The sequence below is a fragment of the Delphinus delphis genome, chromosome 10 (assembly GCF_949987515.2).
Source record: "Delphinus delphis chromosome 10, mDelDel1.2, whole genome shotgun sequence".
In the NCBI taxonomy this organism is placed as follows: domain Eukaryota; kingdom Metazoa; phylum Chordata; class Mammalia; order Artiodactyla; family Delphinidae; genus Delphinus; species Delphinus delphis.
The window spans coordinates 46,367,438-46,394,354 of NC_082692.2; the positions used below are offsets into that span (position 1 = coordinate 46,367,438).

Genomic DNA, 26,917 nt, shown 5'->3' on the forward strand with positions numbered 1-26,917 from the left:
TACCTTAAATCCAGATCATCAGTCAGTGTTTGAATCCCCTCAGCAATGTTTAGGTCATCTCCCAGCCCCTACACGAGCATCTACAACTATAGAGAACTCAATACATCTAGAAACTAGGTGTCGGAAAAATAAAAACTGTGGGGCTTCCCTGGTGGCGCAGTTGTTGAGAGTCCACCTGCCAATGCAGGGGACACAGGTTCGTGCCCCAGTCTGGGAAGATCCCACATGCTGTGGAGCGGCTAGGCCCGTGAGCCATAGCCACTGAGCCTGCGCATCCAGAGCCTGTGCTCCGCAACGGGAGAGACCACAACAGAGGCCCGCATACCGCAAAAAAATAAAAAAAATTAAAACTGTGATTAAAGAGACGCTGCCTCAACTTTCAAAAGCATGGCTCTAGTGGGAGGGTCCAAAAGTCTAACGATTAACATATAATATGTAATTGCTGTGTGGGGCTCTTATCTTACTCTATTATAATTGTCACTCTTATCTTCTCCCACTTACAAGATTTAAACATCCTATAGGCAGAAACTGTTTCTTACATTTATCTTATGTTTGCAGTTCTAAGTAATGTGCTTGGTAATAGCAAATAAATTAAACCTGTGATATTGTTGGAAAGATGTTATACACATGCACAGTTCCATACATATACACATTCTATGTAAACAATAACTGAATGAAGGTACAACATAGCATATATTGTGTCAAATAGAGACTATACCTTCTCCAGCAAAGATAGTTATTTTCACAACTATGGGTATTTAGAAAAACCTCTAAGACGGTAAGCAAAACAACAGCAGACCAAGATGAATAAGTATTACTTTGAGAATTAGAGAGAAGAGGAAGGATGCTCCATGCAAAAAGGAATGATAAAGGGGAAGGCAAGAAGAGGGACTTTTCAAAGCAAACCCAAAGAATACAGGAAAATAATTTGGGGAAAGAGAGTTCATTTAAAATAGCAGGGGAAATAATTGGGGTTACAGATGAGTTCAAAGGCTGAGGTTATAATGCCACTGATTGTATAATAAAGGGCCACATGAAGGTTTTTAAGCAGAGGATAAACTAAGGTTTGGGGGAATTTTATCATTCTCAGTTGGTTAGGGTGGATTTAGGGATTCGACTACAATGGTGAAACTTAGTGAGAGGTGGCCTTGACTATGAGCACAGGAAAGTGACTGGAAGAATCAAGGCAAAGGTAACACTGAAGATGGAAACACTAAGGTTTGCTGTCAAGAGGATGAGGGAGGAGTCGGGACAGGCAGCCCAGGCTCGGCAGAGGTGTGTTGTGTGGGGGTGTGTGCGCAGGGGGCAGGAGGAGGGAGGGCCGTGCTGGAAGAACTGACCTTCCAGGCACGGGGAAGTGCTCACACAGTCATGTTCCTTTGTTGCAAAAGTAAGGTGTTTTACGTGCTATCAGTTGCGATCACTTGCCTACCTGTCACACTTTCCCATGGGTGGGGTCGTGTTGGAGTGGATAAGGCTGTTTGTGAGAGCGTGCCAAGTGGAGTTTGTGTTGGAGATTCTTTAAGTTTGGGTTTAGTCGACTAGGTTTACTTGTATGAGTTAGGTACTGCTAACATTGCATTGTAGAAGTAACTCCGGGGATACTCTTCCTGGCTCATCCGATGTATTCATGGTTGGAGATCTGAGTCTGCTGTTTAGTCGTGCCCTCGGCACTGGTGCTGGGACGCGTGCTTAGTGTTGGAGGAACCGGAACTGAATGGTTTGGGGCTGGAAATGTTCTGTCAAAAACTCTTCTATGTCATTTAGCTCAACTGTGAAAGAAATTTGATAGGGGCTTCCCCAAATGTGACAATTCTAACAGTCTATAACTAACCATCAATGAGATAGATGTGAAACTGAAAGAAATGTTTCAAAACTATCAGTGTTAACAATGTTTTTCTATCAACCATGCTAGAGGGAAAAAACTGAATTTCTTCAGCTCTCTATAGAAAATATTATAAAATCATTGTCATATTAGAGGTGATAAAAACCTGTGCTTCAAAAAATAGGGAAAAGTCGTTTAGGGGTACATCAGGCAGTTAATAAAAATACTATATTATTTTCGGGAATTTGTGATATTTGTAGTATTTTCAGCTTTTAAAATTTTGCAATTGGTCCTGATTGCTTTTCTCGTTCAAAATAAATATTCACTCTCATGCTTAACTTATATTAATAATTTTGTAACCTTTTTCTTAAAGATAGAATGCAAAATTATATAACCTTCAAACCCATAATCTCTGGATCCCGTAGAGGAAAACAATGGCAACATTTATAGGAAAGTTTATATATAGGGCTGGAGGGGTCCAGTGGGGTATTGCTTAAAGAAAGAACTGTGTAACCTTAGTTTCTAGTACTGCAAGTCTGTTCCACTGTCCTTAGTTACAACCATGCTGGTACTGTTGATAAGTATGCTGTTCCTTTGTGGAAATGCTGTCCTTTTAACAAAAGTTTTGTGGGAGAATTGAACATGCAAGTAAAGGCACACAACTTCTGGAAGTGCCCACCAGAACATCACACTGTATGAAAACATACTGACAACATCATAAATACTCTCTTGCATCTTATGTGTTGGTATAGCATGAAAACAAACAAACCAAAACCCTCAGACACACAAAATAGTTTCTAGTTTCAAAAGACATAGGTCTATTTTTAAAATATTTTTAAAAATTTTTTAAATTTTAAAAATTAAAATTTTTTAAATTTTAAAATATTTTAAAATTATTTTTAAATTACCTCGTGGTTTTTCCAACAGTTCATACCCAGACAGGGACTTGTATGGGGGCAAACAAAGCAAAGAGAGATGTCCGCTCAGTTCTGCAGGAGAGGTGCTGGTCATGTATAATCAGTCATGTTAGCCTAATTTATGAAATTCATTTTGACAAATTGTTGAGAAGCTTTTCTTCCCATCGGTCTTACTAAGCCTGTTGGCACTGTAGCACATCCTACCATATATTTCACACTCTGAGGCATCCTCCCAGTAACAATGAGAGGACTAGAAAATTCACTGTAATTCAATAGCACTTAAAAGTTCCATAAATGAATTCAGGCTGCCAACCTTCAGTTTCAAGTGTATGGAACATTTTTTTGACAGGAGAGGGAAATAAGTATTGAATGATAATTGAAATCAATTCTTGTGCCATTTTTGTGGAAGGAAAGATTATGAGCCTGATCTATAATGCATTTCGAGGGGCACCACATGTGGTTTTCTGTGTAAAAGCTAAGAGCCTTCACCCAGCAAAGAGAGATTTTTATTAGAGTTTCTAGATTGATATTTGTATTCCATTAAATAGTCTTGTTTAAGTTTCATGCTCAAGTCTCCTCTTAGCAGAAACTAATTTACCAGAATGTGTTGTAGGATTTTGTTTTGTGAAATGTTACTAATATTTACAATAACCAACACATGTAAGGTTAATGAAATACTTTTTGAAACTATAGAATGGGCATAATACTACCTGTGGTTCAAATGTTCATAGAAAGTTAGTGGTATTTAAACACTATTAAAATATTAAATTATGTGCCCAAATAATATAAGATTGTGTCTTTTAAAATTGTGTGTATTTTTCTTCTAAAGTTGAAGCTTGATTAAGCCATCCTTCTTCTAGCATCGTGTTTTACACGTTTAAGCCATTTTAGAACAGATGCAGGTTCTTCTGTTGGCCACACACTTAACGGTTGTATCCAAACCTGTACCTTAATTACCATGATGACTAAGGTCTTTTTTAACACTTACAACACTTACGAGGATGAACATAGGGTTTCTCTCTGAAGCTTTTTTAAGGTGAATTTTAGCTGATGGAAAATATTATATCACAGTGTATTTTGAAGTTTCCTCCAGGCTCTGCAGCTGTGATCTTTTTGTAGTGTCTGCTATAGACAAGCGGGAAGAGAGCAAAAAATGCCACCTCAGCCTTGAGGAGATCTACCATTCTCTTGGGTTTTTTTTTTTTGTTTTTTTTTTTTTGTTTTTTGCGGTACGCGGGCCTCTCACTGTTGTGGCCTCTCCCGTTGCGGAGCACAGGCTCCGGACGCGCAGGCTCAGCGGCCATGGCTCACGGGCCCAGCCGCTCCGCGGCATGTGGGATCTTCCTGGACCGGGGCACAAGCCCGTGTCCCCTGCATCGGCAGGCGGACTCTCAACCACTGCGCCACCAGGGAAGCCCCATTCTCTTGTTTTTTACATTATTAGTATGTATTAGTTTTTTTTAATCTATGGTTTATATACAGCATGGCTTAAGGATTAATAATGAAAGTGAGTTGAGCATTACTTTATTTCTATAGGTATGTTCTTAAAAGGCTGTGCTGGGTACAAGTTAATAGTTTCTATATCATTTTTTTCTTCTGAGTTGATTATGAGTTTGCCAATTATATGCCCACTGAAAAATTAAGACCCAGTATAGGGTGACAAATACCTAAGCATACCTAAGAATCCCAAAATTCATTTTTTCTTTTGCTGGTTGAAAAGCATTGTTTTATGTGTTTTACCAACACCTCTCTCATAATTTTCTGTCAAAGAAAACTTAATTAAATACGACTTGCCTGGGTAGCTTGATTATCAATGGCTTTTCCAAATAGGAATGGTTACATTGCATTAAGTCCTTGTCCATATTTTGGCTGTCTTCCACTATGGATTCTCCATTCAGTGGAAAATAGTGGCTGCTAAATCTTTCCATCAGTTACAGATTTTTGTGATTATTTTTTGTCATATGAGCTAAAGGCTTTTACTGGGGAAGCTACAAATGTCCTTTGCAATAACTTTTAATAATCTCATTATTTGAATTAAGGTAATTTCTCTTCATTATTGAAGATGGGAAACTGTATTTCCCTTTAAATGAAACCATATTGTATTATAGTTTTCATATGTAACTTAGGCAGCAAATATCATTCCAAACTAAATCTACCAAAGCCCTTTCCTCCATGAAAAAAATCTCCACTAAAATTTCTTCCCAAACTACCAAGTTTCATCTAGCTGTATTCCCCCTTTTCTATTCTAAGCTCCTTACAAGGCTATAATAACATCACATTTTTAGTTTTCATCTCCAAAACTATCTTAAACTTTGACTGTCGCTATGGACCTACTTGTTTGAGAGGCTCCAACTATTTGTGGACTTTTCCATTCAGGGTTCCTCCTGATTTGTCTCCTTCTATTTAGTTGAACATCAAAAAATATACACTCATCTTTTGCTTCTTGGTTTTGTTTTAAATGCTAAATTCACTTTTGTTTTCCTAAAATACTAAATTCATCACGTCACTTCTTTGTTAGAAAACATCAATCTCTCCCTGTTGCCTGAAGAATAAAATTCCAACTTCCTAATTTTATTAGAAGATGAAGTTCTTTAATTTTATGAGCTTACTTGCTATTAACTGTGTTTCATTTTCAAATGAGATTTTGACCATGAATAAAATAAATGAACAAGCAAGAGAGAAAAATTCTAAATTTATGTAGCCAATCCAGTTATCAGCATCTTTATAATTCTTAAACTATTAAAATGTATTGTGCTATTTGATTCAATTTAACTTATCATTTATTGAATGCCCATTTTATATTATGTGAAGTTCCACAGGAAGAGGCAATGAGAGATAAAAAATATATAGTTACCTTTAATAGGTGGCTGTTGTATTTTAGGACTTTTAGATACATAATCTCACAAAAATAATAAAGGGTAAGAGGTATAATCCTTGCTTTTCCATTAGGGAATTGTGGGGTCAGAAGATTAGAGAAATTTATCAGTGACCTGTCTGACAGCAGAGCCAGACAGCTCTGTCTTAAAAATTAACATCTTTTTTTGATATGAATATGTAAAAGGCAAAGCTTCTGGCTTTAAAAGGGCAACAGATAACACACCTGGACAAAAAAAAAACCCCAAAACTCACAGGTTCAGGGCAGAGTATAATTTGTGAGAGTTGACTCAAGACTTCATTGTGAGAAATATGCTAATATTTTCCTGACTTACTTCACAAACTGGGTTTAAAGTAGTTATGACATCAGCTGGAAATCCCATTAACTGAACATACCTGTAATTTTTTATTTGCTTTTCTTGCACTCAGAAAGTTTAAAGAACTGATTTGTTCTAATGCTATCTATTTGATATAGTGTAAATTAAAAAATTTAGGGGGAAATGTGACCAATAATCTTCAACTTTATAGTAGTAGGATAGAAAAGACTAGGGCAGTTAGGCACATCCTCAAGTTCTTTGGAACTATAGAATATTAAAAGTAGCAAAAAAGCCCAATGATAGCAATAAATAATGATGATACTCATAGTAGAAACAACTAATATAATTAAGTACTTATTATGAGCCAGACACTATGCAAAATTTTTCATCTTCAACATTGAATTTTTACAATAATCTTATTAGGTTGGTATTATTCCCATTTTACAGTTGAAGAAACTGAGGTTTAAAGAGGGTGAGTAGTATTCCCAAAGTTACAAGACCAGTAAGCAACAGTGCAAGGGTTCATAGAAGTCCAAGGGTAGTGCTCATACTCTCCAAGCTATAACATAGTGCTTAATACACAGCAGGTGCTTGCCTAAGTACTCTACATGCATAGACTCAAGTTACCCTCTTGGCACCTCTATGAGTTAGGTACTATTACTTTCTTAGAAATAAAAGCTTACATGCAGGGAGAGATTGAATAGCTGGACCAACATCAGCCAGGTAATCAGAAACAGAGCTGGGATTTCAAACCTTCTGGCTCCAATCCACCTCACCTTGCTCTGATGTCTCTGGGTAAGCTAGCAAAAAAAAAAGTCATTTGAAAAATTAGTTGCAAATGATACCAATGGAAAAGAAATTAGTGAAATACTTCAAAAAACCACCTAGTAAATCCACCTGGACTATAGTGAACAAATAAAATAAAGGACTTGTGGGGGATGGGGCGAGGAGGGAAGGCTTGATCGTGAGTTGGAGCAAAATAATAAAATGAGTTGTGAGAAAAATGCCTGGAAGAAAATGTAGTATTTAAGTTGACTGTTAGTGGGGACTGGGTGACCATTTCTGAGACATCCGAGGATTAATGTGGCTGTGCACATCAGCAGGGACTGAGGCAGGCAGACACTAGAGGCCAGAAGCACCATGAAAAGCTTTATGTCATGATCTCAGCAGGAGTGGAATAGAAAAGAGGGGACGATGAAGGACATAGTAAATTAATTAGGAGCTCTGGAACTAATTCCAGAATTTCAGCCTTGCAAACCATTTTAGGTAATCCAAAAATAAAATCTTATTCAATATTATTTCTTTTTTCCTTTTTTCATCTTGAAAATAGTTTATTATAGAAAATGTCTCTTCAAAATTTATAAATATGGCAATTAGTTTCTCTTCCAGCCTTATTGAGATATTATTGACATAAAACGTATGCAAGTATAAGGTGTACAATGTGATGATTAGATACAGTATATATTGCAAAATAATTACCACAATAAGGTTAGTTAACACTTCTATCCTCTCACGTAATTACAATAGTTCTATGTGTATGGTGATAACATTTAAGATCTACTTTCTTAACAGCTTTCAAGTATATAACACAGTATTGTTAATTATAGTAACCATAAATCTTATTTATCTTCTAGATGGGAGTTTATGCCCTTTGACCAATATCTTCCCATTTCCCCACCCTCAATATTATTTTTTGTCACCCTTTTTTACTGTAAATCTTGCTTTCCAATTTATCTACATTGTGATAAAAGCTTCAGTTAGGACACATTTTAGACAGTTGTTTATGAAAACCACAATCTTTAAATGAGATTTAGAAAAGAGATTTAGAAAAGAAAAATGATATTCATTTTTTTACTATAAGTAAAATAATATAATGTAGTCCTATAATGACTATAGATTTTGTTTCAGCCCAATGCTTGAACCACTTTCTGAAGTGATGTTTTAAACATAATATTACTGTAACACCACGGTTTTTACATTAATTCTTTTTAGAGCACCCATCTGTCAAAGGCAATTTTAGCCCTTGCTCTGGTTGCATAATAGTGGAGAAAGAGTATTCTGTTTTGTTTAGTTCTGTTTAGTAGTTTAATCTTTATTATGTGTCAGAGGTCACTTCTCTGCAGAGCCTCTGAAGCCCCTCTGGGAATGGTGTGGGGTGGCGAGCAGTGACCTCTGAGGGGAGGAACAGGGCTCAGTCTGAGAGAGGAAGTGATGTGGGTGAGGAAGGGGAGGGAAGGAAAGCCAGGACTTTCTGATGACTAATAAAGACCCCCTTCCTCTACCACATCACCTCCATTACGTTTTATTTCTACTCTGAGGAGAACATTTCAATGTTTAGGGATTGTGGAACTGTCTTTATCCCAGTGTATTTTCTAGGCATTTGCATTCCTTCTGGCTCCCTACCTTTCCTTCTGTTCCTTCAGGTCCTTCAGCCAGAACCACTGGGACATCTAGACAGTGCACAACAGAGCTGGTCCAACTCAGGGGTCAGCAAGCTCTAATTATAAAGGGCCAGAAAGTAACCATTTTTGGTTTGCGAGAAACACAGTATCTGTCACAACTACTCAATTTTGCTGTTGTAGCACAAAAGCAGCCATGCACAGCACACAAATGAGTGAGAGCAACTTCTGTGTTCCAATAAAACCTACAAAAATAGGTGGTGGGGCTGATTTGGCCCATGGGCTTAATGTATAGCATCCAATGCATTTTGTATTTATCCCATGACAAATGTCAGAACCAAATTTATAAGAAACATATTTCTGCAATGGTGGCAAAAGGAAGATTCTGGAGTTTTAGTTTATGTGAATTATCTGAGGCCACTCCTGTTCTCATAGGAGCTGCCCACCAAAGAAGAGGTGTAAGATATTACATCAAACCATATAGAATTTACTCCATCAGTTCTCAGAGATAGTGGTTTGCATAAAATTAATTTCATTTCAAGCCCCTCCTGCCCTTTTAAAGATGCAACTGTGGGGCTTCCCTGGTGGCGCAGTGGTTGAGAGTCGGCCTGCCAATGCAGGGGACTCGGGTTTGTACCCCGGTCCGGGGGAATCCCACATGCCGCGGAGCGGCTGGGCCCGCTGAGCCTGCGCGTCTGGAGCCTGTGCTCCGCAACAGGAGAGGCCACAACAGTGAGAGGACCGCGTACCGCAAAAAAAAAAAAAAAAAAAAAAAAAAAAAAGATGCAAGTGTGATGTAGCACACTGCCAAAAAGCTCACAAGAACAGCTAAATACCACTAAAAAAAAAAAATCTCATTTTCAGCAGAGTTTCTGAAGGTGGGGGCGTGGAGGCACTGTGCAGGTGTCTTGTTAAATGATAAATGAGCTTCGATCCAAATATTTTTAAGAAGAATGTAGGTACAGTAATACCAATATTCTATAAAGCTACCTACTCCTGATGATAAATTCTCTGGTGTAACCTCACTAGTGGTGCTATGTCCCCGCCATTTGTAATAATCCAATATTGTAAGCTGCAGTCAGATAAATATTCACACAAGTGCACTACTTGTTTTATCCTGAAAGAACCTGTTCGCCATCGTACCTCAGACAGAGTCAAATTTAATGCATCCTTTAAAAAATGTATTTGGCAATAAAAATGTTGTGGAAATTGATCTTGTTATAAAATTTAGAACCTTAGATTTGACATTAAGGCCACTTAGAGACTTCAGCAATCAGTAAGGCAGAGAGGGGACAACTGAATTTCAAGGTAATAGTTCTGAGGCCATAAGGTGAGAAATTGGAACAGCTTACAAACATAATCTTTCAAGTTGATCATTTATTTGTCACCTGCTACTGCTCTAGGGTACTCCACATGTACAAACAAATAAATAAATAATGTCTTCCTTTCTGGCATTTTTTTAATCTGAGGGGAATAGACCTGAGTCTTTTAAGATTATTCCATCTTAACAGAGGACCGGCAGGATAACACAGAATCATGCAGCAAATGATTTTTAAAAGAATATAATAATCTAATAAATAAGCACAATAAGATGATTATAATTAAATTTAAATTTGGAGAGTTATAACAAAATAGGCTAGTTTGACTTCAGAAATAAAGTAATATAGAATCTATTATGGGCATGGAGATTAAAATAATTATCAAGTTGACAAGAGGGGGTGAAAAATTCATATTTGTACTTGATGCCTGTTAGAAGCTTGATTTTATGGCATATGTAATAGTCATGACACAATTCAATGGAAGGAGTGATGTAATACTTTGTGGAAAAGTGGAAAGTTCCTTGTTCAAGGCTCCCTGTGGTCTGTGAAGGACAGGCAGCTATAGAGATGTAATTGCAACCAATTTCTCAAAGTTAAGCCTGAATCAGTCCTGACAATGTAGATTGCAAATTTCTGAAGAGCGTCACCTTCAAGCAAGAGTGGGGTCTGAGTGAAACAGATTGGAAGGATTTTACTTATTGGCACCTGTTACAGGCTTATATGATAAGGTGTTTTTGTTTACCCTGGATCTGGGATTTCATTGTAAGATTGACTTCCTGCTTCATTTTCCCCTGCATCTTGATCCTATAAACCCTAGCTTCAGCCCGATGTATTTACTATCCCAGAACACAATATGCATTTTCACATCTCCTGCATTTACTCTGTATGTGATTCTTTCTAACTTTAAAACACACACACACACACACACACACACACAAACATTTACACATGACACGGTCTACTCAAACTTCCAGGTTCTCAACTCAGAATTCACACCAGCATTCCTTTAACTAGCACCTTGAAAAGTGATGCTTGATACGATCTGCCTTTAATATAATTAATTACCTACTTGCGCATCTCTTCTGCTAGATTGTAAGACCCATTGAGGACAGTGTAGGGCTTATTCTCATTTATTTCCTACACTACTTGCAAATAATAAGTGGGCAATAAAAAAAATCAGTTAAACGAATGACTTTTATCAATCTAGCCAGTCAGTTGAAAAGAGATGTGAAAACCCAGAGAGGGGATAAAATGATGTAAAAATCCCAAGAGGCTTTTAAACTGTGGCATCAGGAGTTCTGACTGGACTATAGGACTGACTTGGGGATAGGTGTGGTGGAAAAGGCTGGGCCATGTACAACTAGGCTGCCATCTACCAAGTTTCTTCGATTGTTCAGAGGGTGTTTGACTCTCATCCCTGAGATCTTCAGATGCATCTAGATGAGGTGCTCATCCTGTCACTGGTGTTAAGCTATATATTCTTGTAAGACACCACTTTCTCTAGCAGGGTCAATGTTGTGGTGCAGGTATAAATAATAAAGAGGCAACTGAACAAATATTTAGACCAGTTACTGATTAGGTAAAGTATTTCTTAGTAGTAATTACTGGTTTGGGTGGAGAAGGAGGAAAATAAAAAGTATAGACATTTAGGTAGAAGGGGGCTAAATCACATCAGTTAATTCCTGATGTAAATTAGAGACTACTTTTTTGTTTGTTTTGCCAGCTATTCTGTTTAATCAGTATGAATTCTTATATGGGATATTAACAAATGTTTTAAATGAAGCACTTTGTGGAAAGGGTTCAATTATTAGATTTCTTAGAAAAAATTACTTATCAGCATTTATTTTTGGTGAACACTTTTTTTTTTTTTTTGCGGTATGCGGGCCTCTCACTGTTGTGGCCTCTCCTGTTGCGGAGCACAGGCTCTGGATGCACAGGCTCAGCAGCCATGGCTCACGGGCTCAGCCGCTCCGTGGCATGTGGCATCTTCCCAGACCGGGGCACGAACCCGTGTCCCCTGCATCGGCAGGTGGACTCTCAACAACTGCGCCACCAGGGAAGCCCCAAGACATTTATTTTTAAAGTTATGTTTCCTGTATACATGTAATGAATGTTAGTTACTATTTCTTATCTGAAAAAATATCACACAAATGAATCAATTCCTCTGGTATTTAATATAAAGACAACATTATAAAATCAAAGGCAGTTTTCAAAAATTAAAAATGCAATAATCCCATTATCCTAAACTGCTTTTATTTTTCTTTATTTCTGAGAAAATTTTTATGTATATAAGAGTTTATATCAATAATGTGTAGTTTAAAGAATAACATTATTCATAAAATAAATACACATAAAACACAGAGACTAAAACAATGAAACATTACAGGCTCCCCACGCATCCCTATGCAGTCATACCCCCTTCACATGTAATAGGCTGAACTGAATGATAATCATCACCTTGCTTTTCCTTTGTCACTTATTCACTTATGTATTAAAAAATGCAGTTTAGTTTTGTTTCTTTTTAAACTTTATCCACAGACTATGCATATTCTTAATTTTAAGGTATATTTATATTGATACAGGTTCATTTTCACTGATGAATATACCAGAATTTTAAAAGTTCATTTTACCATGTATAAACATTTGGATAGTTTCTCATTTTTTGCTTTTATGAACATTCTTATGCTTGTTTCCTGGAGCTGTGGCATAGGGAACATTCAACTTTTTCAGATAAATTACCCAGTATATTATTAGAGTCCTTATTACTCCACACTCTTGCCAACTAATCAAAAATGAAATCAAATTTGATTATGCTTTGAATTTGCATTTTTATGACTACTAATGAGATTTGTTATATTTTTGTATATTTATTGACGCTATTTTCTCTTTTGGGTAATCTTTGCATGATTTTTGCCTCTCCTGGGTTGTCTTTTGCGTTTATTTGTAAGAATTCTCTCTCTATATATGTTAGTAACCTTTTGTCATTTATATTTATTCTTTAAAACATTCCCTGGTTTGTGGTTTATCTTTTCATCCTCTTTTATGATGTTTGGTGAATATAGGTTATTCTTTGAATGTGGTAGAATTTATTAGATTCCCTTTTACAGAATATAATTTTTGTGTTTTATTTAAGAAATCCTCTCCTACTCTGAGATAGTAAAAATCTTCCCATAAGGTTTCTTTTAAAAATGATATTGTTTTTCTTTCAAATCGTTTGCCCAGCAACAGATTTCATGTATGGTATGTGAAAAGAGTTTTTTTCCCCGTCATGATCACCAATTAAATCAGTGCAATATATTGAGCAGTCTGTTCTTTGCCTACATGTGTGCAATACTGATGCTATCATGTGTCAGGCTTGTGTATACACATGGGCAGATCCATTTCCAAGTTCTCTGGTCCCTATTTTTCTTTCTGCAAGCCTATACAACACCAGTTTATTTTCGTAACTTTTTCATTGAGTCCTAACATGTAGTCATCCAAGTCCTCTTGTTCCCTCTTCAGGACCATCTTAGATTCCTTTGAGCCTGTTTTCCTTCATATAAATAGGATTGATATATTATTTGGGAAAGAATTAACATCTTTATGAGATTAAGTTAACTATCTTGGTACATGGCATATCTCTCCATTTATTTAACTTTGCCCTAATTTCCTTCAAAAAGTTTTATGTTTTTCTATATTAGTCTTTACCATCTTTTAGGCTTATATAATACATGTTAAATTTTTAAAATTTAAATTATTCTAAGTGATTTTTTATTGTATAGTAATTTAATTAAATCTTGTATATTAACATAATTTCCAGCAATATTACAAAACTTTCCTAATTCTAATAATTTGTCTGAAGGGTCTTTGGGTCTAGAAATTTAGAGCTGTGTGCATTACATTTAACTTAACAAAATATACAGTCTCTCAATGTTTTAAAACTCCTCCTGAATAACACAAGGAATGCAGAATTAAATAATTGCAATGTCCCTCTCAAATCCTATGTTACTTTCCAGTAATTTCTCAGTTTACTTCTGAATTCTTCATGTTTTCTTGATCTCAGACCTTCTTTGGATAAATTTCCTTCTGTCTAAAATATATTCTTTAAAAGCTAATTTTGTCAGCCTATTAGTAGTAGTTCTCTCAGTTTTTATCTGTCTAAAATGTTTTTATTTTACCCTTGTTCACTGAAAGATACTTTCACGTGACATAGAATTCTGTGTCGCCAAATATTTTCTCTCATTATGTTGAAGATATTCAGCTTGCTTCCATAGTTGTTATTCAGAAGTCAGCCTTGACTGGTAGGGAATCTGTTTCCCTCTGGTTACTTTTAAGATGTTCTCTTCATTTTTGATGTACTACTGTTTTTACCCTGCAGTGTCCAAATGTGGTTTTATTTTTATGTATTCTACTTTAGATTTTTTAGGCTTACTAAATTTGTGGGCTAGATTTTTTCAACAATTCTAGAAGCTCTTGTAATTACAAAAATGTCCTTTTCTTATTCCATTTTTTATGTCATTTTCAAACACTGATTATAATATATGGAATTTTCTCATTGTTTTTTTACTGTGGCTCTTAAATATTGTCCCTTATTCCTCTCATTTGCATGAATCTGTGTAAGTTCACAGATATTTCTTTGAGTTTACTTCATTTAATGTTATTTGATTTACTTTAATAATTATATCTTTAACTTATAAACATTCTGTATTTCAATCCAATCAGATTCTATTGCCTTCTACTTCTTCTCAGTTATCCTCTTCTATCTATGTAAATGTATTGAACACACATACACCCTTTCTGCAATTCTGATACCTGAAGTCTTTCTGAAAGTCATTCCGTGCTTTGATGTCTGTGTTGATTCATACTCATGATGGCTTATTCTCTCATGTGTTTGATGAAGTGTGAGCTCAGAACCCTTGGAACTACACTGAGGCCAAAGATGCTTCCCAGGCTTCTGGGAGCACTGCCAAACAGGATGAGTTAACCAAATTTTTGGCTTGAAGGGCTTTGGGCCAATTGATATTATGAACATAGTCCCAAATCCCACATGAATGGGAATTTTTTTTCATTTTCACTCAGAGATAACATCATTTCAGGAAGGTATTTGCATTGGTTTTCTCTGTTAGATGATTTCTTTTTCCCTTACTTACCAACTAATGTGTCATCCTAAAAGGAGTCCTAAATTTTTTTCAGTTCTTTTATCTGATTTTTACCTTTCTAGTCCTAAAAGGTACTATATCTCCACCCCAGGTATGCATGCAGGCTTTTAAAAATCAAGCATTAGGCAGCATGTGTAAGTAGATTGTCCAAGGAAAAAGTTTGGCCATAGTGGTTTGTTTGTTTGTTTTTAATATGAATTAAAGAGTCTTTAAATTCTTTTGTGCTTTACAATTTTCAAAAGTTTCACACACATGATTTCATGTAATAAAACCTTTTTTCCCCCTACCCCTAAATTGCCCTGATCCACTTCCCTCCCCCACTGGTAACCATCAGGTTTGTTCTGTATATCTGTGAGTTTGCATCTTTTATTTTTTACTCACTAGTTTGTTATATTTTTTTAGATTCCACGTATAAGTGATGTCATACACTATTTGTCTTTCTCTGTCTGACTTATTTCACTCAACATAATGCCCTCCAAGTCCAGCCATGTTGCTGCAAATGGCAAAATTTCATTCTTTTTTATGGCTGGGAAGTATTCCATTGCATATATATACCACATCTTCTTTATTCATTCACCTGTTGATGGGCACTTAGGTTGCTTCCATACCTTTGGCCACAGAGCTTTTTAACTTTTCTGAAATAACATTTTCTAACCATTTGAGGCTTGCTTATTTTTATATCTACTCACCTATATAATTTTAAAAAGTTTTTAAATATATTTTGTCCCTCTTGTTTAGGTCTAATATGTTTGGTCTAATATATTATGTCCCTCATGTTTAGGTCTAAAAGCTTTTACTGAATTTCTCATCCATAGTATCCAATATCCAGAAGGAAATAACTTTCATTTTTCCTTTTTTTTTAAGTCTTTATCCACATCTATACATAATTTTAAATGTATACATTACAATATATATGATGAGATGAGTATTGATCAAATAGATTATGTCACTTGCATAGGTTCTTAGAGAATCTGGTCAATATACAGCTCTTATGTAGAAACTAGCCATTATATATAATATTACAAAGTTAATAATTTTTACAAAATTGATAAAAATAGAAAATGAAATAATAAGATTCAATGTTGAATCATATATTCCCTTATGAGTAAATTTAGCCTTTACAAATTATAAAGAAACAAAACTGTTGTATTACATCATATCTTTTTTTGTTTTTTTAAATGGAAAGGAAGATTCTTGGAAGTGAAATATTAAGTTTCTCAAATACAAATGTCTATTAAGGGAATGTAAAATAGCAAGTAGGAATAAATGCTTCTGAAGTGCTCATTTGGTTGTTTCAGAGATAAAAAAATCAACAAAATAAGTCTGGTTATTTGGCAATATGGTTAATTTAAATCCATGCCATGATACCAATCTTGAGTGCATTTAATTCTGCACAGTCAGTACATGTTACTTGACCTATGAGTACTGGTGGACTCTGGAATTTTTCAGATTTATACAACTATAATATAATATGGTATGATATGATTTGATATATTAAAATATGACATACTGTGTCATAATAAGACTTAACATAGTATAAATTTAAATAATACATTTAGCAAGTTGAATAGATTTGTCATATACATAGATGTGTGCTATATTCTGACAGTAAAATCTCCATGTCATGTTGTACTATTTTTAATAAATGAAGTTATCAGACACCAAGAATTTTAAAGTTTTACAGAGAGCAGGAGTTGCCACAAATGATTTATAATCTCATCAGCATTGCCCTGCTTGAGGTTTATGAGATCATACTGTTCAATCAATTCCAAAAGCTATGAAGGGAAGCTCCATGTATATAAGTTGCTGGGGTTCACTCTGGTATTGGGTAAGCTACCTGCAGTATGTTACTAACATGGCTTTTTCTTAAAGGTGCTGTGACAATTTCAATTGTTATTTATTTTAAATGTGTAATAAATAGTTGTATTTTCCTTTATCCATGGAAAGATTGATTATAGATTCTGTCAGGCTCCAGAGGAAAATCAGATTGTTATGCCAGCCTTGATTTTTTTTTTCTTTCTTCACTATGAGTGCCTATTCTTTATCATGAATGCTAGTTGATCATATGTGACAATTTTTAAGCTATAGTTATAGTTAAATGATGACATACAAAAAGGGACACCATGAAAAAGTGATGGAAATTTAAGAGAAAATTTTAATCATTCTTTTAACCTATATAGTGAAAGTTATATTTTCAAATTCTTTTTAGTCAATTTATGTATTTCACTTCATAAGTTGAAATGAGTGTGCTATTATATCCAAGACTCATCTAGAATACATTTTCCATGTATTTCTTAAAGACGTAATTAGAAAGTTACTGGAATCCATGAGTCTTAAAGAAAAATAAGGTGGGGGAGTCAACTTCAGGAAGGCTAGTCACTTAATGAAAGTCTATTTGACAATATTATCATTACTAAATTGTATTATTAAATGTGTCCCAAAGCAAGATTAGAGCTGTGCTCATCAGCACAATATTTGAAGGAGACCAGGTTATTGCCTCTCATGATTGTTCTCATATTCTGGACAGAAAAACTGCAAAAACACAGAAGGATGAACAAACACTGCATTGTACTGCTGGTCTCACTCAGAAATCCCAGGAGTGTGCTTGGACCTCTTCAAGCACCTGTAAGTCTCAAAAGGCACTGCTCTTGAAGTATCAGCAGAAAATACACGTATACACCTAGGGAAAAGCACAAGGAAAAAATGATGGTTTTACAAAACAACACACTAACTCAGTAACCTGGGACGGAATCTTCTAGATCGATCTTCTAATATAAGAAGGAAAGGAAACTCTTCAAAATAAAACTTACCTCTAAAATAAGAAAAAGTTCACAATTATCTATCAAAATAAAGTGACTGTGACATGGGCTTTTCATCATACCCCACAATATACTTCTATGTTCAGGTAAATTAAAACCAGGAGGCATTTTAAAAGATTTATAAAGATTGGGGAACTTCCTTCAGACTTCATTCTGCCCTTTATGACGATCACAAAGAGGTAAAAACGAAGGTGGCTTTGTTTCTGTTATTAGCAGGGCAATATGCCAACCACCAGGTTTCGGTTGAATCAGCGTCATCTGCTCTTCACTGCACTAGCGGTGAAGATCAGACACTAAAGTGTGAACATGAGTGTCAGGTATCCCAGCGTGGATCGTGAGTGTAATAAAGGGGCAGGAAGGAGAGGTGCAGAGAAATTAAAATACTAAATGGAGAGTTAAAATACAAAGTGAAAATTTAACATCAAACATGAGCGAGATGGGAAAAATTAACTGGGTAAAAACTCACTATACACAAGAGAAGGGAAATGGCAGTGAGACTGGAAGGTGGTGGACAGAAACCTCAGATGTAGCTCAGACTGAACACGAGAATGGTAATATTGCTCTTAATTTTTGTTCTGACAAAACCAGAGCTGGAAACAAGGAGTTGGCTACAGATGGTTTATTTACGAGGATATAGGTGTAGGTAGTTTACCCAATAACCAAAATTTAAGGAGTAGGCTGATTGAAAGAAAAGAGGACACAAAGACATAAAAGGTGTGTCGCGAACTGGTTACTACTGTGGCTCATTCTCATTGGTGCCCTCTACAGGGCCACGTGGAAGACACCTCAGGGACATCTCACCAAAGGAAAGGGGGGTTGGGACAATGTATGAAATGCTGTCCCCAGAGTCCTGAGTGCCTGTGTGGACCGAGTGCTTTCCCCAGGTTTCAGGAGAAAACAGCAACAACCAAACCTCAGGCATATATGTCTGGTTCTGAGCAAATATTTAAGCTACAAAAGGCCTACTTTAAAGAAGGAGAAAAGAAAATGAATAAAATTCTGAAATAATTAACAAATTCAAATCAAGATGCTATAAGTCAAAGGCTATATTAATAGAATAAGGAGGCAGAAGAAAAATTAGAGTATATAGTAAAATTGCCATGGAGAGAAGAACATTCCACAACTTGAATTCAACTATTATGTTTTGAAATTTGCAGAATTATTGAGACTGCCAGAAGTGCTGAGTTTTCTTTTCAATAACTCTTCTCTGTGTTTCATAGAAGAGATAGCTAGCTGGGACCATGGACATCCTTGCAGATAGGGGGAGACCTGTGAATAGGTTCTGGCCAGTATAGAATGTTCTATGGGAGTTTCTAAAAATCTTTCTTAAGACAGTATATGAGATCTTTTTTCTCTTCGTCTCCATTTCATTCATCCAGTCTCAGAAAAGCAGATGCCACCCCTAGTAGACCTTGGGGTCAAAGTCCTGCAGCAATAATAGAAGGGGCTGACATTTAGAAAACCACATCAAACCTAAACCATCCACCTTGACTTTTAGGCAAAAAAGCAATATTTAAAATATCTCTGGGTCTTTATGTTTCCTGCTGCTGAACCTAATCCTACTGGATATAGAGACAAAATTCAGCAAATACGAAGTGTTGCTACTGTTGCTGCAGATTTATATCAATTAGCATTTTTATATATATGCACACATATATTTGATGTATATTTGATATATATATCAGTGTATATATTGGTTTACATCTGAGATATATATACACATATATATGTATTTGAAGTTCTCTGAGTAGCCATTGCTTTTCAAGACATTTTTATATTCCCAACTGATGCAGGATGAAAGAAGGTAGGAGACAGAAATCATTGTTAATATTTTAGTTTATTTCCTTTGAGTCTTTTTTTCCAATGACTAGGCTTTTAGTCACATAATTGTTATTATATTTATGCAATTTTAAAATTATTTTTCTATGGTATTACATAGTCTTAACACATAAATTTTAATGGCTATAAGTTGTTAAAGTATATGGGAAGTAAATGTAAAGGTTATAAAGTGTGAAGTTGTAAGAATAGTTTTGTTAGGCAACAAACTCAGTGACCAGATATGGGGATAGGCTCTAGATGGCTGTAGTAAGAACTCACTGGAACAACATACAGCCTGAGGAGCAGAGGATACAAAGGCTGAATCTATAGAGGAGGGTGGAACCCACAGCCAAAGAACATAAAACCATCAAACACTACCAGCTCTGTAAAGGCCAATGGCAGGGCAAGAGGTGGTCACAGCCAGGAGCTCACAGCTCAAGGGCAGGATCCTAACAGATAAGTACCCCCAAAAATGTGTGTGCCTGTGTGTGTGTGTGAGCATGTGCATGGGTACAAGGATGGTGGGAACAGGGCCTTGGCATTTCAGTAGGTTTTTGCTTAAGTGATTAGGTGTGGCAGGCAGAGTTAAGATGAAAGTGATCCTTAATATACCATGGTCACATTTGTGAGTGGCTTTTAACTTTTCTTTATAAATGATATTTCAATAAAGAAAAGTAAACATAACCCCATACACACACACACACAGGCATTCAATTTTTGAGATTACTTCCGTGAATCATTTAGGAGAAATGGAATTGCTGGGCCACAGTCCATTTTATGTTTTTTTAAATCTCTTTATAAAATTTTCTCAATCGCTTTCCATAAAAGTTCTAGCAAATAAGACTTCTACCAGTAATGGATTTGACCTTCTTCTTTAATCACACTGAGTATTATCAGAAATAATTAAAAGGAAAACAATCTGTGTTCGATGGGTGACAAAATCAATGTTATTCAGATTTACATTTCTTTGATTAATACAGAAAGTAGATATTTTCTTACAATTATATACTAATTTCAGTTCTTCTTCAATAAATTGTGTATTAATATCCTTTGCCTATCTATCAAACACATAATGCAATCCAATTTATTTATGCAGTAGTACATAAGGGACAAAACTTAGTGAATATTTTTTAAGACATGTGTATTAGTTTGCTTAGGGTTTCCCTAACAAAATACCACAGACTGGGTGGCTTAAACAACAGGAATTTTATTTTTTCACAGTTCTGGAGGCTGAAAATCTAAGACTGAGTTGTCAGCAGGTTTGGCTTTCTCTGAAGCCTCTCTCCTTGGCTTGTACATGGTCACCTCTTCTCCATGTCCTCACATGTTCACCCCTCAGTCTGGGTGTTGTCTGTGTCCTAATCTTTTCTTATAAGATCACCAGTCATATTGGATAAGGGTCACACACATGACCTTATTTCACCTTAATTACCTCTTGAAAGGCCCTGTCTCCAAAAACATTCACGTTCTGAGGTACTGGGCCAGGTTAGGACTTCAAAATATGAATTTTGTGGAGACACAGTTCAGCTTATAATATCCAAATGCTGAAAGATGGGATTTGTAAAGCAAGTAGGGGATACTTTTTACTCAGTTTTCTTGAAGAGGTTTCTAGACAAGGAAGTTAAAATAATATTTGTTTCATGGATAGTTAATCCTAACAACATTGTTGAAGGTAGGCTGGATTAGAGAAAAAATGGAAATGAGTGACCAGCTGGAAGACTCTTGGAACAGCCTAGGAAGGTAACCTTGAGGTTCTCAACCATGTTGTAGCCAGCAGACAGGGCAAGAGAACTATTCAGGAAGCATTTTCTGATTCTTAGACAAGTTATCTACAACCTTCTCCAACAAGAACAGGCCTGGAGGATATAACAAAAACCTTTGGTTATGGTGGCTGTGACAACAATGATATGGTGGAAGGGCAAAGTTCTAAAGCATCCCTGCTGTCCTGGGTCCTCTTAGCTGCCCACCTCCAGAGCCCCCACACTCCCTTAAAGAGCATTGCCTCAGCCTGCCCTCAGCGACTGCCTAAGCTGGACTGACAGGAGCTCTGTGCTAGGGAGTTAACGATATGAAATGCAGGTTTGTATCTGCATCCTTCCTGTTAGGAGGTTGAGGCTCTGAAGGTTACTCAAGGATGAAGAGTTAGTAAGCATCAAGGCCTAGATTTGACCGAGGTCTCTGGGTGACAAAGCCTACCCTGCCCTGCTGAGGAGCTTTGATTTTAGGAAGCATTCATATCTGAACATTCTTTTGTTTTTCAAAGTTCAGACAGACTAAGTTAACTGAGATGCTAGTAAATTTATTTACATTAAGATGGCCCGTGGGTACCAGCACTGCCACCTCAGCCAGTGAGTCGTGAGTCCTACCACAGTGAAAGTATTGCAGCATGCTGGTCCCTGTTTCTGCCATAAGGTTAAGATTAGTTCTAATAAACCTTTAAGCACAAGGGGGAGCTTAAGAGATCTTTATCCACTATAAAATTCTGAAGATGGTAATCATGGTCTATGATTCATATTTGCATTTTTTAGCTTAAGTATAGTTGATTCACAACAATGTGCCAATTAATAACATTTTATGAATCTTGTTGAAAGCTCCTTCTGTGTCTTTGGGAAAGATTTAGTTTAAAAAAATACCTAATTTCTCTGAGGAACACTACTTGTCAGGCCATTGACGTCCAAAGTCAACGCTGAGGACAGGTACGTTATCTTAGACTTGGCACTTTGATTATTAAAATAAGCCCATTATTGATAATCCTAAGAAGGATGCTAAATTCTCTATTTTAGAGCACATTAAAGAGATTTTTAGTTTGAATAAAATTTAAGTTTGTATACTTTTTAGTTTATTTTTATAAGGAAATTATTTTAAAATAGCCTGATGTTATTAACATGTAAATAACTTCTACGTGATGTTTGAAAACAGAAATAGTTCTTTTAATAGAAAAAAGTATTACTATTAAAGCTCAGTTTTCAAAGAGGTAAACTCATTCCTCTCAGACAAATATTACAGAAATCTGTGTCAAAGTTTCTATTTAACCCATTAATTAATGAGGGAAGCAGTGATACTGTGATTGGCTCAAGGAGCATTTAGGAAATTAGGGTACTTATAGGTAATTTAATGAAGAAATGTTAAGATAGTATACAAATGGTTAGTTAGATACAAACTGGTTAGTATCTAACAGGCCATCAATCATTATAGTTATCTGTTCCACCAGACAGAAATAATTTGCATCTCTACTGGAGGAAATCTATTGAATACAAATTAGCAAGCAAAGTCTGGGACCTTTAATGAAGAGTAACAGTGAGAGGAACCAAATTCCTCCCTGGACAATCCTTGGGTAGCTGTTGCTCATATGTGATATTTAAGGATGATGCTGCCCATCTGGTTGCTTTTTTTCTAAGTTTTGAATAATCTTTCTGGCAATTAAATGCTTAAATGCAAATTTGTGTGCAGATACCTTTATTTAAATATTCAAAATTATATGTGTCTACTTTTCATCTCAACATAGGCTGAAAGTATAAATAAGAAAATTTTCCTGTCTGCAAATAGTTTACAGTATAAAAGGGAAGCAAATAGGTATACAGTGTATTATAATAAATGCAATAAAAGATATATGAATGAGTGATGGTAGGATTCTGAAGTGCTCCAGGGATTTCAGGTCTTGGTGATCAGGGAAATTCCTTAAAGAGGTGACATTGAAAAACAGATAAGATGTATGAGACTCATGGAATCTGGTAAAAAGAAAATATACCTCTATCTCTCTCAGTATATAATTTTTGGTGGATTTCCTTCTATCTTCATTTCTATATGGGGAGTTTTATACAATGTTGTACATATAATATTGTGACCTGCTTGTTCATTTGTATATATATTAAGCAATTTTCTATAGATATGTTAAGCGTTTGGAGTTTGGATGTGGAGGAAATAGAGGCAGGGTAGTCAGTTTCAAAAATGGTGTTTCATAAAGTGTGAGCTCCAGATCACCTGTATCAGAATTAAGAGGCTTGTTTAAAAGGCAGTTTCCTGAAGCCACTTCCCCATGACCATCTTGCCTTGTCTTGTACCCACAGTCCCTGTGTATAGTCAGGCACATCATGATATGTAAGCAATTACTTTCTAAACTGAACTTTAGGAGTTAGTATGGTAACAGATGTTTCGCTAAGGGATTAGAGATTACCAAAAGTGTACCAGTGAGGAAACTAAGGAGAAGAGGAATGCAAAAGTATATAACAAATATCAATTATGGAAAGGCAGTGATTTCTCAGTTTAACAACAATAACATCAGTTTATAACATTAAGCAGAAGCAGTCATTTTTAAAGAATTTTATCAAATATATTCTAACCTGTAAAATACAATTAATTGATTATATTCATTGCTCTGAAATAACATACCTATATATGTAAATAACTTACAAATTGTTGGGGAAATATAATTAAAAGCAAAATCTTCTCCCAATCCAGAAACCCTCTCCACAAACGTAGTAGAGAAAGAAAATAGTTTTATTATTGAATAAGCATTAAACAAGAATGATATGTGCAACACAGGCAAACCACTAAAAGAATATAAAACCAGAAAGTAATCTTACCCTTTTATATACAACCAATACAACCCATTCCACATACGTTTTCAAGATGGACAATAGCTAGTCCTCAAGTAAGAGGATTTGACAGCATCATTCGTCACACAGAGTTCATCCTAACTTTATCTGGTTATTGGGGTAACCATCTGTATTGGCTAATTGGCTTTATCCAGAGGAGAAAAAACCCATATCTTTATGACAGGAAGTAGTTTTACAACCTGGAGCAAGGCCCCAACCAAAGTTAGGCTCCTACCTCCCAACAGAAACTGGGAGGTAGGGGTGTTATTTATCTTGATGCTTGCATTTCAAAGAGATGGCTTCCAAGTCTTTCTTCAGGTCATAAAGCTGACAAAAGGCCTATCTAGTCTTCAAAAGGATTTATATACATTTCAAAGAGAGGAGAAAGTGCTTATAATCACAAGTTTTCTAAATTTCAGTCAGCCCTCCTTATCTGCAGTTTCCTCTTCTGAGGAGTCAATCAACTGAGAATCAAAAATATTTGAAAAAAAAATAATTTCAGAAAGTTCCAAAAAGCAAAACTTGAATTTAGTACTGACTGGCAACTGTTTACATAGCATTTACATTGTATTAGGTATTATAAGTAAACTAGAGATAATTTAAATTATATAGGAGGATGTGCCTTGGTTATATGCAAATGCTACATCATTTTATATAAGGGATTGAGCATACCCAGAATAAAATTAGAACCACCTTCTCCAGGTAGGTAAATGCTTGTTGTTTGTATTAAATGACCACAATACATTTTACATTAAATAAAATATTTACTCAGTAAATTTATGACAAAAGTATATTTCTCAGGAAAATTTATGATAGTTATAATTTATTTATTCTCTTTCTCTACAACACTGAAAACCATCATACATGAATTGTCATAACGATCATTTTCTGGAACAAAATATAGGTACAGCTCAGAAATATTGTGGGTTTGGTTCCTGAACACCACAATAAAGCGTATGCCACAATAAAGGGAGTCACATGAAATTTTTGGTTTCTCAGCACATATAAAAGTTATGTTTATATTATAGTCTCTGAAGTGTGCAATAGAATTATATCTAAGAAAACAAAGTACAGACCTTAAATTAAAAATAATGTTGTTGGAAAAACGATACTGATAGACTTGCTCAACGCAGGGTTGCCACAAACCTTCAATTTGTAAAATACGCAATATCTGGAAAGCTCAATAAAGTGAAACAATAAAATGAGATATATCTATAACATTTCTTTCTATTTTTAAAAGGTACTGAAGGGAAATTTATTATAAATGCAATTTAAAAGATCTTTTACTGTTATTATGTAATAAATTATGCTTATCAGGTATATTTTTCTGCAAGGGCTCTATCTTATATTTTTAGAACCACCAGATTCTGCAGTGTTTATTTTTGGAGTCATTACTTCATGCAACAATTTAAAGCCTACAAGGAATATCTTCTAATTTTGAGAATTGAATTATAAATCTCTGTAATTATTATAGGACTTCTTAGTGGATAGAGAAAACTCTATATGCAAATAATTTATTCATAATATTTTAAAGTTTTAACTCTAGTTTCTCATATGGAAATATACTCAAATAGAGAAATATTTAAAATAGAGCAAAACCCAGCTCAGGTCAGATTTTTCTGACCTCATTGCCAAGAGGTAGACACCAGTCATGCACTGTGACCAACCAGGAAGGCAGTGTACAACAGTACACATGCAACATGTCTATATGACTTATTCTATGGAAATTGTAGCCACTTTGGGGTAAATAAGGGTAGCAACTGTGGTTTAGAGTATCTATTATATCAGAAATTGACTTATAAATTGATATACAAAATATTCTTCATGCAGAATGTAATTTGATCCATAGTCTGTAATTTGGTCTATATTGCCTTTGTCTAAAAATGGTAATTAAAGTAATAGTAGGGAAATGAGGGTGCACATCTTCTATGAAATACTACGTTTTTTTGAGAAACTGGTAGATAGAGAGGCTTTCTCAGATTTAGTCTCCCCACGTCCACCATCATCACAACCTCCCAGTAGCAGTTAGTGAGAAATGTTCTAAAATTCCATTGAGATCAACTCCGATCTCATAGGTGAATCAGAATTGGGAAATGATAATCTTTAACATCAGACTATTCGTAATGTAGGAAAATGCTTTTAATATCCATGTTTGCCTTTAAAAGTTACAGGTGTTTTGAATGACTTTTATTTACGTGGGCTCATATGTCAGTCATACTTATTTTTAAAAGACACATTCTGGGAATTCCCTGGTGGTCCAGTGGTTAGGACTCTGAACTTTCACTGCCAAGGGCACAGGTTCAATCTTGGGTCAGAGAACTAAGGGCTTGGCCAAAAATAAATAAATAAATAAAAATTAAAAATTAAAAAAAGACATTCTATAAAAATTCAAAATTTCTCCCCTGAAAATATCATGATGTGTATCATTTTAAACAAAAACTAAATAATTAAAATTCCGAGAATTTTCCTTGTTCATTGTTAAGTAAATTTTTTCTCTTTCTAAGCATGTAATATTTATGTAAACCAGCTTGCCGGGGAAAAATGCAAAGCAGATAGAGTTTCCAAAGTGGGGATATTGGGCTCTGTTGATTGATTTAATTCAGCCAGTATTGACTGAACAGAGACTAAGTTTAAGGTGAGATATAATAAAATGCAGAAATGAATAAGAGACAAGGAATATAAAGATAAATACTCAGATAAATCTACAACAGGATATTGAGTACAATGAAAAAGTTTTACATGATTTTAGAAGGAGAGAGAATTGGGCTATCAGGAAGGTATACAGAAGCTATTCATTCCTTCATTTAAGTGTAAATTTATTTTTACTTATTTGCTTATTTATTGTTTGAATTTCTACTTTGTGCAGGCAATGTTCTGGTCACTGGGGTTAAGCTAG

General features: G+C 35.4%; 1 protein-coding gene across 1 annotated transcript in view; it reads left to right on the forward strand.

The window, feature by feature from the left end:
• Positions 1-26,917, forward strand: part of KHDRBS2 (KH RNA binding domain containing, signal transduction associated 2) — a 684,497-nt gene that overhangs the window by 417,776 nt on the left and 239,804 nt on the right. The window lies entirely within an intron of this gene.